This window comes from Monodelphis domestica, chromosome 6 (assembly GCF_027887165.1).
Source record: "Monodelphis domestica isolate mMonDom1 chromosome 6, mMonDom1.pri, whole genome shotgun sequence".
Taxonomy (NCBI): Eukaryota; Metazoa; Chordata; class Mammalia; order Didelphimorphia; family Didelphidae; genus Monodelphis; species Monodelphis domestica.
In genome coordinates, this window is record NC_077232.1 from 131,600,061 (window position 1) to 131,621,176 (window position 21,116).

Consider the following 21,116-nt stretch of genomic DNA (forward strand, 5'->3'; position numbering starts at 1 on the left):
ATCACAAAAATTATTTTAAAAGAAAGGTTCTGTTCATTACTGTCCACTATAATAAATGATATTACAGAACATTTATGAAGTGATGGAAAGTTATCTGAAAGTATATATTAGAAATAGAATTTCTATTGTGATTTCTAGAGTTTTTTCTAATGTTGGAAGGACTTTAAGAAAGCACATAGGGAGATCTCACAGAGATTTAGCTACATTTATGACAATTATGTGTGTAGTTTGAGCCATTTATGAGTTATAAGAGAGAAGGAATAATGATAAGCCTGGAAAAAGGATTAGCAAAATCTAGAGGCACATATTACATGGAGTAATGAAGGAATGTATCTAGGATGAATATCTCCATAGATTCAATGATATGCATTTAAAGTTATATTAAATTGGCAGTTTCTTCTTTCCATTATGAAAACAGAACAGATAAAAATTTCTCTGATTTGATTAAATATTAGAAAATATTGTATGACTATAGTAAATGCAATGTACATTATTCAATAAGGAAGATTCAAAGATAAAAAGGCCAAGTTTAGGGTTAGGGTGTGATCCCTGGACGCTTTAGTTGAACTATGATTTCACTCATGATGGTCATGATGCAGGAATGCGAATGAGTCCTGCTCTCTAATGTAGATGGCCACCCTTCCATTTACTACTATTGCCTATGATTCTTGTCTACATGAATCTATAAAAACTTTATAAAGATCTATCCAATTTCCTGAATCCTTCCTCTTCTTTTTAAATTTTTATGGTAATTTATCATTGACCTTATTATACTTTATCCCTCCACCTGATTAGTTTCCTTCCTTTGCTATTTATACATGGTTTTGATATACTTTGTTCTAGTTCTCATATAAGTCATCATTGGTATACATACTACAGCTTAAGGTATAATTGCATTCCTTCTTGGACATTAGCAATTTTGATTCTTCTATAATTTGGAGTTATAAAACATTATTGGCAGAATAAAAATGTTAAATGATTCTTATAACCTCTCCAATTTCATCTTCTCTTCTTAATTTCTTAGTTCAGTTTATTTTCTACATATACCAGAGAACCTTCTCCTGAAATCCCAGAACTTTTTTAAATTTGAAAAAGATTTCAATATATTAGGTTTCCTGCTATATTAATGTATAGTTATATTTGGTTGAATCTTAGGATGAGGAAGAAAGACATTCAAACTAGAGAGTATCTAATGTTTAGATTTTTTTTTTTTTGGTCAAACATTGGGAAGACAATGAAGTAGAATGGACTGGAGAGAGGAAGGGAAGATAAAAGACTGATGGCTATTGAAATGTTCAGAGGAGAGATTTGCTGAAGTGTAATCGTGGCAGGAGTAATATTCTGGACTAGAGGGAAAGATTGTTATCCTGGAAATTCTAAGTTTATTATCCTTCCAAGGAAATCTTTACCATGGAGTGACATTTAGTCAATGTCAGAATGTTAAGACTCTGGTGGAAAAGTAGGAACCAGGGGAAAAAAATAATTATGCTAATTGGTTATGGGACAATGTGTTTCTTTTATTTCTTTTCTATTTTTGTTCATGGACTCCTGTAAATCCTTTGCTTCATATATTTAGTGGGATGAAATAAAAACTGTCTCATCAATGATAAGCATTTATTATCTTGAGTAATCTCACAGGAGCTTTTACACACATTTGTGGAAAACAGAATATGAATGATCAGCCATTTTGAGTTTCTCCAGAATAAATTTTGGTACAGACCAGAATAATTCAAAGAGAGAGTAGTTGGTGGGATGGGGGTGGAGGGTGAGCACCAAATATTATATGCAGGCTGTGTGAGGCCAGAGCTTTGGGTATTAGGCTTTAAGTTATATATTATTCTGTACTTACTTTTGTTCTGACTGAGAGGTGTACATGTTCTAACCTTCTAACTATACTACTAGCTCATAGAAGAAAGGTACTGTTGTGTGTGTATTTTTCAGCATATATATATATATGTTATACATACATATATATATATGTATGTATAATGCTTTACCTATAGCAAATACCTAATTGTATTTTCTGAATTGATTTGCATTGAATCTAACTTGATGATTACTTAGATGTTGGAATGAATGGTTTTCAGCTTGTTGTCTTGGTGAGTTGTGATTCCATTAATAAATAAACACAGGAATTATTTTTTATTTGCTTGCTTTGGGATGTGTGTGCATGTGAGAGAGAGAGAGAGAGAGAGAGAGAGAGAGAGAGAAAGACAGACAGACAGACAGACAGACAGACTGACAGAATATGATGATTTCAATTTTAAGCATGGTGAGTTTGAGTTGTCAGTAGTTTTGAAACCAAATGTGTAAAACATAAGAAAAACACTGTTTATTTCTCTTATTTTAAGAGTAAAATTTTTTAACTTTATTAGTTGAAGCTTTAGTTTTTTAAAAAAATCTAATTAAATTTAATTGTCAAAATTATTTCTGGGCAAAGCTAAAAGAGAAAACAAAAATATTCTTCAACTCATACACAATTGAGGAAAGCTTAACTTATTTTATACTTCATTTATTCTAGATATCTTGTGAATAAGACAGGATGTTATGTGTAGCTTCTGTATCCAATTTATGATACTGATATCAATCTTCTATCTGCTGAGTACCCTATAAATTTGAAAGGACATTGCATTCTGTCATTTTATTATAATATTCCAATGAAGCCTATAAGGGGTATTATTGTCACCTTTTTATGTTTGAAAAATCTGAGACTAAAAGGAGATAGATGACTTGTTCAATAATAAGAGAACTAGGAACCAGCAAAATCTAATTAAGGACACAACTTCAGATCCCTATTCTGTGGTCTTGAGGTGACTAATCTGGCCTCATTAAGAAAATTTTTATTTCTTTAAAAAAGTGGTTTTACATATCTAATTCCACTTTTGAAGGTCTTTTGAGAAATAACAGGGTCCAGAGAATGTATGTAGTCCACTATTTTGTGAGTTCTCTCTCTCTCTCTCTCTCTCTCCCCCCTCCCCCTCTCTCTGTCTCTTCCCTTTTTCTTATTACTCTACTTTTCATTCTTTCTGTCTTTGTGCCTTTCCTAGATCTGATTTCATCTGTATGGAGAACTCCTTGGTGTAGAAATTCCATATATAGAAAGTTGGTTATGATTTATAATCTTATGATATATATATATGTGTGTGTGTGTATGTGTGTGTGTATGTGTGTGTGTGTGTGTGTGTGTGTGTGTGTGTGTGTGTGTGTGTAAGATTTAATTTGATTAATATGTGACAGAGGTAGAACTTGAACTTAGATATTCTTGACTTGGCATTCAATCTAATAACATCCTACTGCTTTAGTTCACATAAACTATTTCAGTCCAAAATAGTTTTTATGTTAAAAGAGTATTTTCAAAGTTTGGTTTATTCATTTAAAATGTTGAGTTCCAAATTCTATCCTTTCCTCTAGCCCCTCCCCAAATCTATGAGAAGGTAAGCCATATGATACCTATTATACATATGAACTCTTAAAAATATATTAAAGATGAAATTGATAGTTTTGCATAGTATTAAAAAGGTTTTGCACAAGCACAGGTGGCAAAGTTAAAATAAATAGTAAAACAACTAGGAAAAATCTTTTCCAAAAGGTTTTCTGATAAAGGTCTCATTTCTAAGATATACAAGGATGTGAAAAAGAGCCATTTCCCAATTGACAAATAGTCTAAAGATATAAGTGAATAATTATCAAAGGAATAAATGCAAGGTTCTTATATTAATATCAAAATGTTCCAATGCAATTAGAGAAAATAAATTTAAAGCTATCCTGAGATTAAACCTCATACCTTTCAGAATGAAAAAGAACAGAAAGGAAATTGATAAATGTTGAAATAATTGTGGGAAAATAAACACATTCAGGAATTTTTTTATGGACCTTTGAATGTTCACAGCCATTTGAGAAGCAATTTGGAATTATACACAAAAAGTTCCTAAACTATGTATGACCTATGCATTATTCCATTATTAGGCCTATACCCAAAAGAAAGGGGGGGAAGATCTATACATAAAAAATAAATATAGCAGTTTTTGTTGTTGTTGTTGTTGTTGTGGAAAAATGAAAACTGATATATCCATCAATTGAGGAATAACTGAATAGATTGCAGTACATGAATGTGATAGAGTACAATTTTGTTGTAAGAAATGAGGAAATAGATTTCAAAAAGTTATGGAGATATAGATGAACTGATGTGGAATGAAACAGACAAAGCAAGGAGAACAATTTATACAACATCAATAGTATAAAATGAACAGTTTTGAAGACTTATAAACTGATTAAGAATGAAGTATGAAGAATCAAAACAATTTATACAGGAATAGCTGTATGTAAACAAACTTTAAAAGCTATTGGAACTGTTAGTCACTACAATGAATACTCATCATTTCAGAGGACCAATTATGGAACATGCTATCTAACAGAGAGGTGATGGATTTAGAATACAGAATAGAACATATTTTTCTAATTTTGAAAATTTTATTTAATTAATTAATTTAGAATATTTTTCCATGGTTACATGATTCATGTTCTTTCCTTCCCCTCCATCCACCCCTCCTCATGTAGCTGACACACAATTCACTGGGTTTTACATGTGTCATTGATCAAGTCCTATTTCCATATTATTGATATTTGCACTAGCGTGATCATTTAGAGTCTACATCCCCAATCATGTGCCCATCAACACAGGTGATCAAGCAGTTGTTTTTCTTCTGTGTTTCTACTCCCACAGTTCTTTTTCTGGATGTAGATGGTGTTCTTTCATGAGTCCCTCAGAATTGTCTTGGATCACTGCATTGCTGCTAGTAGAGAAGTCCATTACTTTTGATTTTACCACAGTGTTTCAGTTTGTGTATAATATTCTCCTGGTTCTGCTCCTTTCACTCTGCATCAATTCCTGGAGATTATTCCAGTTCACATGGCATTCCTCCAGTTCATTATATCTTTTAGGATACCACAATTTGTTCAGCCATTCCCCAACTGAAGGGCATCCCCTCATTTTCCAATTTTTTGCCACCACAAAGAGCACAGCTATATTATTATACAAGTCTTTTTCCTTATGATCTCTTTGGGGTGGTATTGCTGGATCAAAAGTCAGGCAGTCTTTTAAAGCCCTTTGGGCATAGTTCCAAATTGCTATCCAAAATAGTTGGATCAATTCACAACTCCACTAGCAGTTCATTAAAGAATATATATTTTTGCATAAAGACATTGACAAAATTTGTTTTTCTTGACTATGTAATTTAATTACAAGAAATTTGTTTTTATTTTATTTTTTTCAATTATGTTGGGGCAGGAATGAGAGAAAATATGTTTCTCTCTTTTTTAACATAGAAGTGAGGGGTACTACAGAAATGGAATGTTGCATGCACTTTTAAATGAAGTGATTGAATTTTGCTTTACTTAATGATTAGTTTATTACAAGAGATCCCTCATGAAGTGAGGGTGATCTATGTAAATATTTATTCTAAAAACAATATCAAAAATGAAAGAAAAGGAAACAGCTAATGATTTCCAATAGGTACATATCTTTAACTTTTGGAAATTTAATAACCTTGTTCATCACAGAATCAGAACATATAAAGCTATATGGAAAGACGATATAAACTTTTCTCCCACTAAAAAGTATGGGACCTCCTTAATAAATGTCTGTTGACTTTTATAATGTCCCATGCCTTTGAGGTAGGTGCAATTATATTGATAAGGAGATTATGTGCTTTAAGTTTGTTTTCTATTATCACCAATTAATTTCTATTAATCCATCTTGCTACAGATTCATTAAATAATATGTTTGCTCTGGAGCCACTGAAATGGGTTGAAGTCACCCCATGGTACAGATACACTGAATCAGAATCTTTATGGTTAAAAAATTGCTCCCTGAAAAAGTGGGCATTTTTTAAAAAGGCATGAATTATTTTAGAAATTAAATATTCATTGTTTGATATACTCTAGATGAGTAACTTAAAAAATAAAGACATTTTTGAACAAGACTAATACACTATTAGCTTAATGCAATGAAAAATGTGAATCTGATCAGAAACATAGAGACTATATTTATATACAGAAATAAATTAAAATAAAATAATTTATTTATAACATAGATTTATGTACTCTTATTAGTCTGGCTTGAATAATTAGGTTTTAGGTGAAATGGGAATATAAATTGTAAATATGTGAGTTATGAAATACTTCCGTAGAGGGAAAATGTCAGGTTGGATTGGAGTTATTAGCAAAAAGAGGGAACAATATAAAGAAGGTTCAGATTCTGAACAAGGAAACAGAGAAGAGGATAATATAGAGATAACATAACATTAGAGATGGAAATATTGCAGAGTCAGAGCTTACTGTGACTGAAAGCTAGCAACCTGGATTTCACCTCATGGTCCATGGGGGAGCAAAAACAAAGCAAGGTCAGTAGAAAGCAAATGTTGGGGGCAAGAAGGGGAGAAATTAAGATAGCTGATATTTTCTCACTTTTTACTCAGAGAAATTGCTTTCACTGTAAGTTTGAACTTTGAAAGCTTATATTACTTACTTTATGACCTTCTGAAAGAAGGGAGGAAGGAAAGAAGAGAGGGAAAAAAGAAGGTAGCAAAAAAAGGCAAAAGAGATAGTAAGTAAAGAAGTAAAGAAAACTGGTTAGTGTCAGGTCTGTCAGCCTAAAATTTTCTTCATATATTCATTTAATAGGAATTATAATAACACCATAAGGCACTGAGATAGCAGTGTCAATAAAGTATTAACTAGAGTCAGGAAGAACCAACTTTATATTTGGCCTCATAAACTTTGTAGCTGTGTCACCTTAGGCAAATCATTTAACCTCTCTTTTCATCAGTTTCCTCAACTGTAAAATGGGGATAATAATAGTACTTACCTTTCAGGGTTGTTGTGAGGATCAAATGAGATAATGGTAAAGATCTTAACATAGTGCCTGGCATATGATATTCATCATATAGATATTAGCTTATTATTATTGAAAACATCCTGGAATTGTAGTCAGAAGACCTGATGTCAAATTGTGTAGTCTTGGCCAAAAAATTAACATCTCTAGACCAAGATTTCCTTATCTGTTAAGTGATGAGATTGGACTGGATCACCTCTAAGGTCTTTCCCAGCTGGATCTATGATCTTGTGATCATTGAAACTATACACATTCCCTGTGAAGTAGGATAGTTTGGAGGGTGATGCAAGTATTTCCTAAATGCTCCTTTTTTTTTTTTCCTGAAGGATGAAAATGGACCGGATGTTTCCTTACCACCACCTACTGCTGCTTTGCTAATGTTTTCTGATGAGCCAGATGGTGTAAAACACAGCTCCTCTTCCAGCGTTTTCTTGTCTGTGCTGTTATTTATGGGCCAGTGGAATTCATTTATTCACTTTTATTATGATTTTAATCCCTCCAGACAATAAATCCAAATACCATGATTCTGAAAAAAGTCAATATAATTTACACTCCTGATGAACCAAAGGGTGGGGGAAGGACTCACAGTATTTATTGAATGTGAAGTTCTCCCAGCAGTTCAAAGCTTTCCCCCAAAGCCAGGTGAATGCAAATAAGAGTAGTAAAGAAGAGAAATAAGATTTTATCAATGAGTAAACAATCGAATATATACCAGCAGCAAGGTGCTTTTCTGCTGAAAGTGTGAAAACTATTTATTGCAGACTCTCTGTGGGTAAGTGGCTGCTTTTGCACTCTTACTCTGTATCTACTTTGGCCCCTAATGATGTGTGTCTTGTTTTTTGGTTTGGGTTTTGGTTTTTTTTGGAAGAACACATTATTCCATGATTTGAACTTCTGTCTCTCTAATAGACTTATCCTGCTTTTTTTTTTTCAGTGAAAAAACACTGGTTATAGGTGTGTCCCTTTAAGGTTGGTGCTGCTCTGGGACCCAGAGGATTTTAGCATGTGGTTTCCCCGTATCTCCCCAACCTAGGGAGGCCAGCAAAGCCAAGGAATTGACTTCAGGCCATTTTTTTAAAATTTTCCATTGTTAAAAAAATAAGGACAGCATCTTTATGGTTTTGAAGATCATAAGCTTGCATGACTAGATTGAGTTGTGCTTCAATGGAGACCTTTGTAAGGTTTAAGTAGAGCATTTAAGCATTAAGCATTTAAGAGTGGTAGTGGGAGATTAGAGTTAAATTCTTTTGTCCTATTATCATACATCTAGTGAAAGGAGGGAGGGGCTTTAATTTTGTGACTGAGAAAAATGAGGTCAGGAAAAGTTGACTTGTCTGAGGTAACATAGATAGTCAGTGTCAGGGACAGGATTTGAATGCAAATCCATGGCACCATATCATTGTCATGGTAACCCCAAAACTTTGGCACATTGCCTCGCTCAAGATCTTGTTAAATACTTGTTGGACGTATTGAACTTCTCTCAGAATAATGCAACAAAGTCCCTGATCATATCTATAATCGTCTCTTTGTTATTCAAAATTCTTCACAATTTGACTCTCCACCATCCCACCTTTCCAATCTTCTTCAACTTTATTCCCTCAGCTCATACTGAGAAACACTAACCTCTTTGCTGTTCCTCACACAAGACACTCCATTTCCTGACTTCAAGTATTTTCCCTGGATGTTCGTTCCCATTCTTGTCACTCCTCTCCATCTCCTGGCTTCCTTGGCTTCCTTCAAGAATCAGATAAAATCCATCTTTTCCCAAAGGTCTTTCCTTTATCCGCATTAATGTTAACATTTTCCCTCAAAGGATTTTCTCCAATTCATCCTATATTGGACATAGGTGTTTCTACGAGCTTTTTGAGACCAGGGGTTTTCTTTCTCTTTTCTTTGTATCTCCAGAGCTTAATGACACATAGTAGGCACTTAATTAATGCTTATTGACTGACAGGGGCCATGCTTGGCAGAGGCAATTATTTTGTCTGTCTCTCTTACACTTTTTCCTCCCCTCTATTTCCCTCTTTATCTCTCTCTGTCCCATCTCTTTCTTCATATTTCTGTTTAGGATCACAGATAGGATCCTCTATTATATTTCAAGCAGGAAATCCATAATAAAGTGAAAGGTTAAAATTATTTTATACTACTCTTCCATCCTTCCTCCCTATCTCCATCCCTAAAAGAGATATACCTCATATATTCATTAGGCTAAAATAAATAGATGTAAGAGGAAAGACCTGGCAAGCAAACTTTCACTTACAAAGTTAATAAATATACATCTACACTTGATTAGTCTAGTACTTTCAGTGTCTAGCCTATATGATTTATTCAGACAACATACCATAGTCAGGCTCTTAATAAATCATCTGTTTGCAAAAATAACATGACAAGAAGGATGCATCATAAAGAAAAGGTCTGTTTGCCTCAGGATAACTTCTTTTATCACAACCGCAAACCTGTCTAGAGTCTGCAGGAGGAATTCCATGTACAAGGTGTTCTCCTTGTCAGCTTGCACCAGGCTAAACCATTGGACCAAAAGAAACACAAGGAAAAATGAATCTATGATTCTTATAGCTTCAACACTCATTTAAAAAATGAAATAATACTCTCCCAAGAGAGAGAATGTTGATGGCTCCAAGAAAATTATTTATTTAAACAATTAATGGCATCCAAATTTTATATTGCTTAAATTTAAAATAAGAACTAGGGTTTAAGCAATGGATAGAGTGTTGGATTTGGGAGGTTAAAATCTGGGCACAGAGACTTTTTATGACCCACAGCAAGTCATTTAATCTTTGCCTCAGTTTCCTCATCTCAAAATGGAAATAATAATAGCACCTCCCTCACAAGACTGATGAAATTATCAAATGAAGTGTGCATTGTAAAAACTTTGCAAATTTTAAGGTACTATTCAAATTTGAAATTATATAATTATTATGCTCTGTGACAAAATAGTTTTTATTTTAATTTAAAGATTGTCCAAGTTTCATAATTCTTGTCAGTTATCCTTTTCTATTTTCTTTGTTTATTTCATGATAAGGCAAAAAGTTCAAACAAAAGGTAGAAATGCTAAATCAACCTTAATTTTGGCTAGAGTCTTATGACATTGTATTCTTATGAGAACTATATAATTAAAATCTAGTACAGGACCAAATACTGACAGTGAAAAATGCCCTGCAGAGATAACTATGTTTAGAAAAGGCCAGGGATTCATAAACTCTTAAAATTGAAAGGCATCTCAGAGGGAATCTAATCCAACAATTTTCCCAATGAGAAAATTCTTTATCATCATTGACAAATGGGCTTTCAGCATCTGTTCAGACACTTTCACTGACTAGGGAACTCACTCTTTTGTAAAGCAGCCCATTCTATTGTTGGTCAGTTCTGTTTGTTAGAAAATTATGCCCTTTGGAGAAATCAAACTTCTGTCACATGTGATAGGCCACTAGATATTTGAATATGGTTATCATGTCCCTTCCTCAATTTCTCTTATAAAATCTAAACATGATCAGTTTCTCCTATGGGATGTTTTAAAATCCATCACCATCATATAGATGTTCACTCATTTGATAATGTCCTTCCTAAGAGGAACCCAGCACTGAAGAAAGTATGCACTATCTAACCAGTACAGAGTAAAACAGAATGATTACCTATCTTGAACTGTATACCATACATGCAATCTAAATCTCAGATCTTAGTAAGATGCTGTTTTTTTTTTTTTAACCTAAAAGTCCCAATTCTTGAATATGAACTTCAAACTGGCCAAATCTTCACTCTCTTGAATGTCTAAATAATAGGAATATTTGAAGCCAATGTGGAATTTTATCTCACTTACATAGTGTCCTAAATGTCCTAGAGCAATTTGAAGCTATTAAACTTAAGCTATTAAAATTTAAATTGCATTGACTTTTATGACACCCAGTATTTTTATTTTGCAGATTTTAATTGATCTTTCCTTTAAAAAATCCTAATTTCAGTAGCAATTCCCTATAGAAGTGAAATTAAGGCTTTTTTGTCTAATATTTCATATATATATATATATTTCCCAAGAACCAAAATAATGAAGCATTACCATTCAGTAAAAATACAAATGAAAACCTAGGATTTTAAAGATAAAACATCTCTGCATTTGTGTCTAAGACTCTTTTAGTTAAAATAAATAATCTGAGAATAATCTAGCTTTAGGTATCTGGATTACCTTCCTTTTATTCTTCTCTAATTGTATTTCATACTATTTTGATGATTTTCACTAAGCTGATTTTCAGTAGGGCATCAAGAGGGAGTTTTTTACCCAAAAAATTCATCACTAAAAAAGCAGTAACCTTATAAGGGAAGAGACAAAACAAAAAAATCAAAACAAAAGTTTCCAATAATGAGAAAGGGGTCAAAGTATATCAGGGAGGGAAACTTAGTATGAATAAGAGTTTAGAACTCTGCTCCTGAATTCCATGTGAAGTATTTCTTATTTTGTTTTAAATTTTATTTAATTTAGAACACTATTCAATTTAGTCAATTTAGAACATTATTCCTTGATTCCAAGAATCATGTTCTTTTCTTCTCCTCCCTGAACCCCTTCCCATAGCCAACATACAATTCCACTGGGTTTTACATGTATCCTTGATCAAAACCCATTTCCATGTTGTTGATGTTTGCACAAGGGTCATTTAGAGTCTACATCCCCAATCATATCCCCTTCCACCCATGCAATCAAGCAGTTGTTTTTCTTTAGTGTTTTTACTCCCACAGTTCTTCCTCTGAATGTGGATAGTGGTTTTTCTCGTAGATCCCTCCAAGTTGTTTAGGGTCATTGCATTGCCACTAATGGAGAAGTCCATCACATTTGATTGTACCACAGTGTATCAGTCTCTGTGTACAATGTTCTCCTGGTTCTGCTCCTTTCACTCTGCATCAATTCCTGGAGGTCATTCCAGTTCACATGGAATTCTGGAGTATTTTTTATAAAAATAACATTTTCCTCATATTTACATCAGGAATTACAATAATGTATGAATTCAGAATGACTTTTCTTTCTCCTTCAATTGAGGCAAATATTTATATGAAGGGCTATATCAAGACTTTGCTAGAGCTAGCAGCAACTGGCTCAGGGAGAGCCAGTTTTCTAAATTTTCAGTGTGAACATTTGCATCTTGGAAATTGATAAAAGTTGCAGATCAGGGCTTTATTAATTATTTTGTTTCTTGCATATCCTTATTAATGTGATGGAAAAAATAAATTTTAAGCCAATTAATGTCTTTATGAATGTTTAGATAATAGAATCAGACAATTGTATTATCATAACTAATCACAACTTCGAGTTTCTGTGTTTTTTCCTTTGTTCTGGAGGTATGATAAACTATATCCACTGATATAGTCTAGAAGCTAATTATTAACATGTACTGCTAGAGAGTTTCCTGGTACTCTATAAGTATAAATGAGCTGCCTAAGATAAAAAAGACAGTTTGTCTCAGAAGTAGGACTTGTACTTGGGGCTTCCTTACCCTAATCCCTTTGCTATCCCATGTTTCCTCCTTATTAGTCAGGTTAAAGAATTCTAAATTTGTAATTTATTTATTTCTATTTCTAGCCTCACAATGAATTTGTTACAGTGTTGTGATCACTGAAAAGAGTTTCTTCAGTTTATCCAGTTTTTCAAACTTGGACACTAAGGAATACACAAATGTATTCACTTAATTTGTGTTTAATTTAAATATTGACAAATTTGAATCGTTCCATATATTAAAAAGAATACACATACATATAAACTCTATTATTATAGCTTAGTTTATATATGTATGTGCTTAACATTTGGCATATTAGCATCAGTGCTCTATTATTGGCCAGGGTCCCTTGTAATCTTCTGAAATATTAACTATTATGTAATTTTTAAAAATAAATTTTATTAATACTTTTTATATCACCACAATTTCCCCCACTCTCTCTTCCCTTTCCACTTCCAGAAAACAATTACATACAATAAACTATTTTTAAAGACAAAAGAGGGGAAAATCAGCATAACTGATCAATATATTGAAACAATCTAAAAATATATTCAGTTGTACCACATGTGGATTTCCCATCTCTAAGAGGTGGGACGGGAATGTTTTTTCATATTCTTTTTTTAAGTCCTTATAATTTTACAGTATTTACTTTTTGTTGTTTTTCTTGTTTACATTGTTATTTTGATTTTCTGTATGTTTTTTAAAATTTTCTTTCACTTCCCCCCCTCCATTATTTTCACTATCCACCTATACCTTTCTTCCCAAAATTCTCTGCCACATATGGTACACACTCACACATATATACACACACAACCCAAATCTTACTTTTGTAACTAGTTGAGTAAAAGAAAACTAATTTTGGTTTTATTTGAGATTATATGTCATATATTACTATAGTATACTATATGTAAATATAGTATACTAGTGTACTACTAGTGTATCAGCTCTCTGATAAATTGATCATATTTCTTAAGGCTAGAAAAAGAAAACTCCTTATTTATATTATTATAGCCATTATTATAAATTGTTTTTCCTAGTTCTGCTCAATTCATTTTGTATGAGTATTTGTATCTTTTCTTCGGTTTACCTCATGGATATCTTTTAAAAACATGTTATTCCTTTTTTTATTTTTGTAGGTTTTCTCTGTTTTCTCATGTCTGTTGCATCAGTTCTTTTTATTTTTTTCATCTTTACTTTTTATCTTACTAAGTAATAGTCTATCCACTGAGTCACCTATGTGCCACAGCATCAATTCTTAAGTTGGGAATTTGTGCCAGGGCCAGGCACTTCCTCATCTAATATTCTTCCATGGACTGGGCAGGCATTATTGTGTCCTGTACCATCTGTAATCCCTAGGCCCTATTACAGTTCTGGATGACGTAGCTGGGACTCTGCCCAGTCCTTTACTTTACAGCCCCTGTTTTCAACCTCCATTTCCTGGCAGACCAAAGCAAATGCTAAGCTGTCAGTGTCTCCTTCTCCTTGAATAAGCATAAATTGGACTTGACTCTATCTCCTGCTGTGGCTCTGATAAACCCTAATCAAATATCCAGTGTTGTATCAGTCTCAGGCCTCCTGGGAAGCCCTCTGACATAAAGCTTGCAGGGTGTTTCAATGACTGTTTTCTGCTTGCTTTGAAATTCATGGAGTGTCCTGGGTTCTTTCAACCTAAGCAGGAATGACCCAGTACCCTACTACTGCTCTAACCAGTTGTGCCCAAGACACTGCTGCCTCCAGACTCATGTTGGATTCTGACTCCCTAGGAGAGTCTCTATCTGAGATATTCCACATCAATGCCTCACTTTTCCCCTCTGGTCTTCTCTGTCATTGTTTTTATCTTGTAGTTTTATTTGATTCTTTGCTAGGGTTAATAGAGAGCTTCTCTAGGACCCTTCATGTTCCCATTTCTCATTCATTTTCTCATGATCTCTACTATTCTGACATGCTAAGGAATTCAACCCTCTTACTTTCATAACCATTTTAGAATACATCTATAGTCTCATATTTAGACAGGAGTTCTGTGCTAGTCTGCAGATAATACATACAATTATGGATATGTTACATGTAGTATTAATGGGAAGAACACACTGCAAAATAGGTGAATTTTATTTTTGAAGATCTCTGCCTTTTCTTTGAGTAAGAAAACTATATAAAAATCATTATCTCCATCCCTCCCTCTCCCCTGCTTCCCTACCAGCCCTTACCTCTTTCTAGTTTCCTTATTTCTGCCAATGAAGCTATCATCTTTCTAGCTAGTCTTGTTTTAAAATTTTTATCATTCTCTCTATCTCTCTCCTGGACCCTTCATGACAAATTCATTGCCAATTTCCAAATACTCAACTTCCAAAAATCTAACACATCCATCTCTTTTTCTACATCACCATAATGAGTTCAGGTCCTCATTATCTCTCTTCTGACTCATGCAGTAGACTCCTAAGTGGTTGCCTAGCCTCTAGTCTCTCCATTTTCTTATTCATATTTTCAATAACTCCCAAAATGATATTCCTAAAGCAAATTGTCTGCCCTCCATACTATTCCTCTATACAATATTCCTTCTCTCAACTCTTTGCTTTTCCACAAATTTAACTCCTATGCCTAGAGTGCCAAACATTCCTTGTTTCACTTTCATTTAATAGTTTTCTTCAAAGTTCTAATTCCACTTGGAAGTCTATTCTAATTTCTCAAGTTTTTAGTTTCCTCATCCCTGGAAATTGTTTTTCTATACTTTTCATTATATATTTGTCATTACTTTTTGTGTTTATGCTGCTTCTGACCAATATGATGTGAACTTGAGAGGTATCATGTAGCAGTGTACCTAATATTACTTATACTTTTAATAAGTGCTATTGAATGAATATCAGACAATTTGTTGTAGGTCTATCAAGTATTTTTAATGAAAATGTCCTGGTTCACTTCCGGGTAAGCATGGCTGCAGAGTAGACATGGTTCGCTTCCTCTCCTCAGACCCAACAACACAGACAACCTCAAAAGACTCCCCCCAAAAAAAACAACCTTCCTCATAAGAATGGAGGGCCCCCACACTAAAGTGCAAGAATGAAGATGGGTGGGATTCTGGAATTTCCACAATATAAAGGAATGAAAAGCTGATCTACCCTCCCCCACCCACACTACTGGCACTGGGAGCCAGAGTTTAAGTCAGCACTGGCCAGAATCAACAAGTGAGGGAGGGGCACCCCAGGATTGAACAATGGGCAGCCCCAGGTCTGGGGACCTGAGTAAGACCACCAAAGACCCACTCCTGAGAGTAGTAATACCTGAAACCCGGCAGGTGGGCAAAGGGAAATCAGATCCCGGATGCCCAGGGCTAGCGTGCTATAATAAACGAGTGCATGAAGGGATCCCCTGAAGTAAGCAAGGGGCATCCACAGGTCTTGGGAGTTAACTAAGACCACCAAAGACCTACACCTGAGAGCAGTAACACCCAAAACACTGACAGGAAGGGGAGGGCAGACCCTGGGCTCCCCGGGAAGATAGTGCAGCTGTGGAGAACCAAGAATTAGCCTGAGGCTAAAGCCTTGATCAATAGACTCTTAAACTGAGAGCAAGCCCTCCTCACTCAGATTTCTGACTGGAAAGGAGAGGGGGGAAAAAACATAGAGATGACAAACAGTACACAGGAACAACAGCCTCGCAATACCAAGAAAAGCAAGAAGAAGGAGGTGACTTGGGATACATTTTATGGAGGGAAAATACAAAATACAGAAGAAATAGAAGAGGAAACACAAACAAATGTTCCAAAACCTTCCAAAAGAAATAGAAATTGTCCACAAGCTCTTGAAGAATATAAATTGGAAGTTATCAGAAAGATGGAAGCCTTCTGGCAGGAAAAATGGGAAATAAAGCAAAAGGAACTCAGCAATCTGAAAGATGAAAACAAGCAATTGCAAAAACAGCTTGAAGACTCAAAAAGCAGGACAGACCAAACTGAAAGGGAAAACCAGTCTTTAAAGGTCAGAATCAAGCAAATGGAAGACAATGATCTTGCAAAAGAGCAAGAATTAATAAAGCAAACTCAAAAGACTAAGAAATTAGAAGATAACATAAAATATCTCACTGACAAGGTGACAGACCTGGAAAACTGAGGAAGGAGAGACAATCTGAGAATCATTGGTCTACAAGAAAAGCCAAAAATAAACGGCAATCTTGATATCATAATACAAGATATCATACAAGAAAATTGCCTGGAGATTCTAGAACAAGGGGGTAATATAGTCAATGAAAGAATTCATAGAACACCCTCTACACTAAATCCCCAAAAGACAACTCCCAGGAATGTAATTGTCAAATTCCAAAGCTTTCAAGCAAAAGAAAAAATCCTACAAGAAGCCAGAAAGAGACAATTTAGATATAAAGGAATGCCAATTAGGGTCACACAAGACCTTGCAAATTCCACACTGAACGACCATAATGCATGGTACATTATATTCAGAAAGGCAAGAGATCTGGGTCTTCAACCAAGAATCAGCTATCCATCAAAACTGACTATATACTTCCAAGGGAAAATATGGACATTCAACAAAATAGAAGATTTCCAAGTATTTATAAAGGAAAGACCAGAGCTCTGTGGAAAGTTTGACATCCAAATACAAAGAGCAAGAGAAATATGAAAAAGTAAATATGAAGGAAAGGGAAAAGGAGAAAAGTGTTATCTTTTTCTTTTATTCAAACTCTCTTCTATAAGGACTACATTTACATCAAACTACATATACTAATATGTGGGGAAAATGTAATGTGTAACTCTCAAAAATTGTATGCATCATTAGAGTAGAAGAATCACTCATAGGAAAAGATTGGGGCATCAAGACGATATGGAGAAAGGGGGAGAAAGAAAAAGGGAGGGGGGAATCATTGATGGTACTAAGATATACTTCAAGAAATAGAAAAAGAAACTAAATGGAATAATCATTGTCACACAAAGATACACATGGGAAGAGGAAGTGAAGAATTCTCCTTTAAGAAGGAGAGGAAGAGAGTGTGAATCGGTATTACTTAAACCTTACTCTCAGTGAAATCAACTCTGAGAAGGAAGAATATCTAAATCCATTGGGATCTGGAATTCTATATCCAACAGGGTAAGAGAGAAGGGGAAATTAAGGAGGGGGAAGAGGGAGGAAGTATAAAAAGGGAGGGAAGAAGAGGGGGGAGGGGAAGGGAACAAAAAGGGAGAGGCTAGAAAGGGAAGCATATCAAGGGAGGGGACTAGGGGGACTGATCTAAAGTAAATCACTGTTTTAAAAGGTTAGAGCTAAAGAAGTAAGGTCAGAATTAGGGGAGGATATCAAAATGCCAGGGAATCCACAAGTGACAATCATAACTTTGAATGTGAATGGGATGAACTGGAATGACATCCAGGAATTGATGCAGAATGAGAGGATCAGAACCAGGAATATATTGTACACAGAGACTGATACACTGTGGTATAATAGAATGTAATGGACTTCTCCATTAGTGTCAATACAATGTCCATGAACACTCTGCAGGGATCTAGGAGAAAAAACACTATCCACAAGCAGAGGACAAATTGTGGGTGTAAAAACACCGAGGAAAAGCAACTGCTTGACTACAGGGATTGAGGGGACATAATTGAGGAGAGACTCTAAATGAACACTCTAATGCAAATACCAACAACATGGAAATGGGCTTGAATCAAGGACACGTGATACCCAGTGGTCGGCTATGGGATGGGTGTTGGGAAGGGGCTAAGAAAAGAAAATGATCTTTGTTTCCAAGGAATAATGTTTGGAAATGATTAAATAAAATGTTTAAGAGAAAAAAAAAAGAAAATGTCCTTAAAACTGAAGGAATTTTGTAAATTGATTTTGATTCAATCATGAGGTCACAATAGACCTAAGGAGTTGTCCTTAAATATTATTGTCCCTCTTTTTTTTAATCCTTCATATTTTGTATTGCTTGAGAAATGAGAGTAATAAAAAAATAGTAACAACATTAGTACCTATACAGCATTTTAAGACTTGCAAAATTCTTTACATATATAATTTGATGCTCAAAATAACTTGTAAGGTATAACTCTAATTTAGGGATGAGGAAATTGAGTCTGAAAGTCATTAAATGATTTTCCCAGGCTAAGTAGCTGTGTTCAGACACAAATACTATAGCATGATTTTCCCAGTGTTAAAGAGATTTTCTTAATCTCTCTTTTTGACTAGCTTAAGAGGAGAGAGAGTAGGGTTTCTCAGTGGATCAGAGAACTGACAGGTTCAGTGAACAGTGAGCCAGAGCTGAAGATTCCCTTACCAAGGAGACCAGGACACTGAGGAGAAGTAGGAGCTGCTTCCTGTCAGGACGGTTGTAAAAGGGCAGTTGGTCAGTGAGGAGATGAAAAGGAAACAGCCAATGAAGGAAGGGGCTTTTTGTCTCTAGGATCTCTAGAGAGCAGATCTGGCTTTTGGGTGAGGGGCTGCTGGAAGTTGTCTGTTGACAGTTGGCTGTCTATTATTTTAGGGAATGAGTTAGTTATTAGAATACTTACAGATAGAGTAGAGTAGGAGTTAAGAACCTGAACCTGAGAAGACAGAGATAGTATTATGAAATTCTAGGAAATTATTTATAAGTGAGATTTTAGGTAGATTTATAGGATATAAGATTAATAATCTCTCCTTTTCTCTTTTCTATCTTCCATCTATACTTCTTTCTAAATTAAAGTTTTTTTATTAAACTGCTCTCCTCACTTTGTCAAACTCCTTAATTTAGCCCTTACAATACCAAATTTAAACTCAGATCTTCCCAAATGCATGTTCAAAACTCTGTTCATTGTATCACTAATTACCAATTAGCTCCTTTCCTTCTCTTTTGAATTCTTATTAGTAACTACTTGTTTTATCTCCCTTTCTCATAGGACTTATTTTCCGACAAGTTGGTATGTCCATACTTTCCCTTGTATTATATATGAATTGCAGGAGTTGGAGGTAGGAATCCGAACAATATTATAATATGTCTTTTCCCTTGTTTATACGGTGAACTGGTATTTTATGCATTCCCAATCCCAATACTTGTTTCATTCAGACCTACATTTTGCATTTGTTCGTCTGATGAGGATCATTTGAATCTCTCCTTGGCTAAATTGAGTTTGATTCAGATAATATACATATTTTAATGAATTCTATAATTAAAGATGTTTTAATTGGGTTATTTGTACATGTCAGAGGCTGGGATCTTTTGCTGCAATTAACACCCAGGGGGAAGGAATTCAGGAAGGGTGCTTTGAACATAAAGCAAGCAGCAGAACCCGCAAGGCCTTTTTTTTAATCATGAGTTTTCTGAAATGATGATTGTTCTAGTATTTCCTTGATAAAATTTTAATCCCTGAAAGAAAGGAAGAGAAGACTTTCTAGAATTCATTCTTCCAAACAGAACAATACATACAATATTAAATCAATGCTGTTCAATGTATCTACAACTGAGAGTTCTTTCCTTCTGTTCATTATAGAGTGGATTGTACATGGTTTATTTTGATGCTTCTGGTGGATGTTCTGATACTGGGACAGACTACTTAAAATATCCATTTCAGTTTCAGGAACTAGGTTACCTGCCTTCATTTCTTCTTAAAATCTATTTCTCATGCTTGTACTTAACTCCCTTCCCAATTCTACTTCAGAAATTTCCAATTCAAGTGCTCCCTTGCTCCCTTCTACTATATGACTATCCTGATTCTACGAATTGTAGGTACCTTCCCTTATTCCTAGACATGATACACACACACACACACACACACACACACACACACACACACACACACACACAAGATGATTGAAGTCCAGAACTTTCATTTTTGGCTTAGTATGGTACATAATAAATATTTGTTGTTGTCAAGAGGTTTGAGATCATTGAACATACTAGTCAGTTTCAAAAACTTGATATAACTCAGTCTCCTCCTCAATTCTGGGTACTCTGCACGTAATACTTTGTCTACTTACTTGCTTTAAGAGCTAGGTATCTACCTCTAGCTGTATCTGTGTCCTCTGTCTATATCCCTAAAGAGCTAAATAGACTGTCCATCTACAGGTTGTAGCTTGGGCTTATGCTTTTTTGAATTTACTTTGTGTTTTCTAGCATGGAAAGTTAGATTAATATCTTTTATTTTGCTATGATTTAATTAACAATATCTTTCAATATTCCAAGGTTTTCTAGAATGAGAGCATTATCAGAAAATAGCATTTGGAGAAATTTGACATCAAAGATAAATTCATCCATTTTTTTAGCCTGTGCCTAGTAGTAATTGTATAGTGTAAGTAGCTTTTGTAAGTGCATATTCTTAATTGAGATCTTTCATATTTGTTATTTCTTCTAGCACCTAATCAGAATAGGACTTAGGTCATACCTAGACAGTATTGAATCTATGAAGAGACAATGATATTGATAGACTTTCTATGGTGTGGGAATTTGTTTGTTAGTGTGTGTGTGTGTGTGTGTGTGTGTGTGTGTGTGTGTTTGCAATGAGGGAGTGTGAGAGAGGATGTGGAAGGAAATGAGAAAAATTTTAATAAATGCCAGTCAGAAATTCAGTATAAAAGAAAAAACCTAGAAACAGGAGGACATTTTAAAGTATGATGGCAACAAATTAGATGGTAGCATATGAAAGGGAATAAGTTAAAAGTGGAAATAATATTAAAACCATATAATCTATACACTGGTAAATTGTGATGAAATATAGCTTCCTTGTTACTTTCTCATGTTTTAATCAAGAA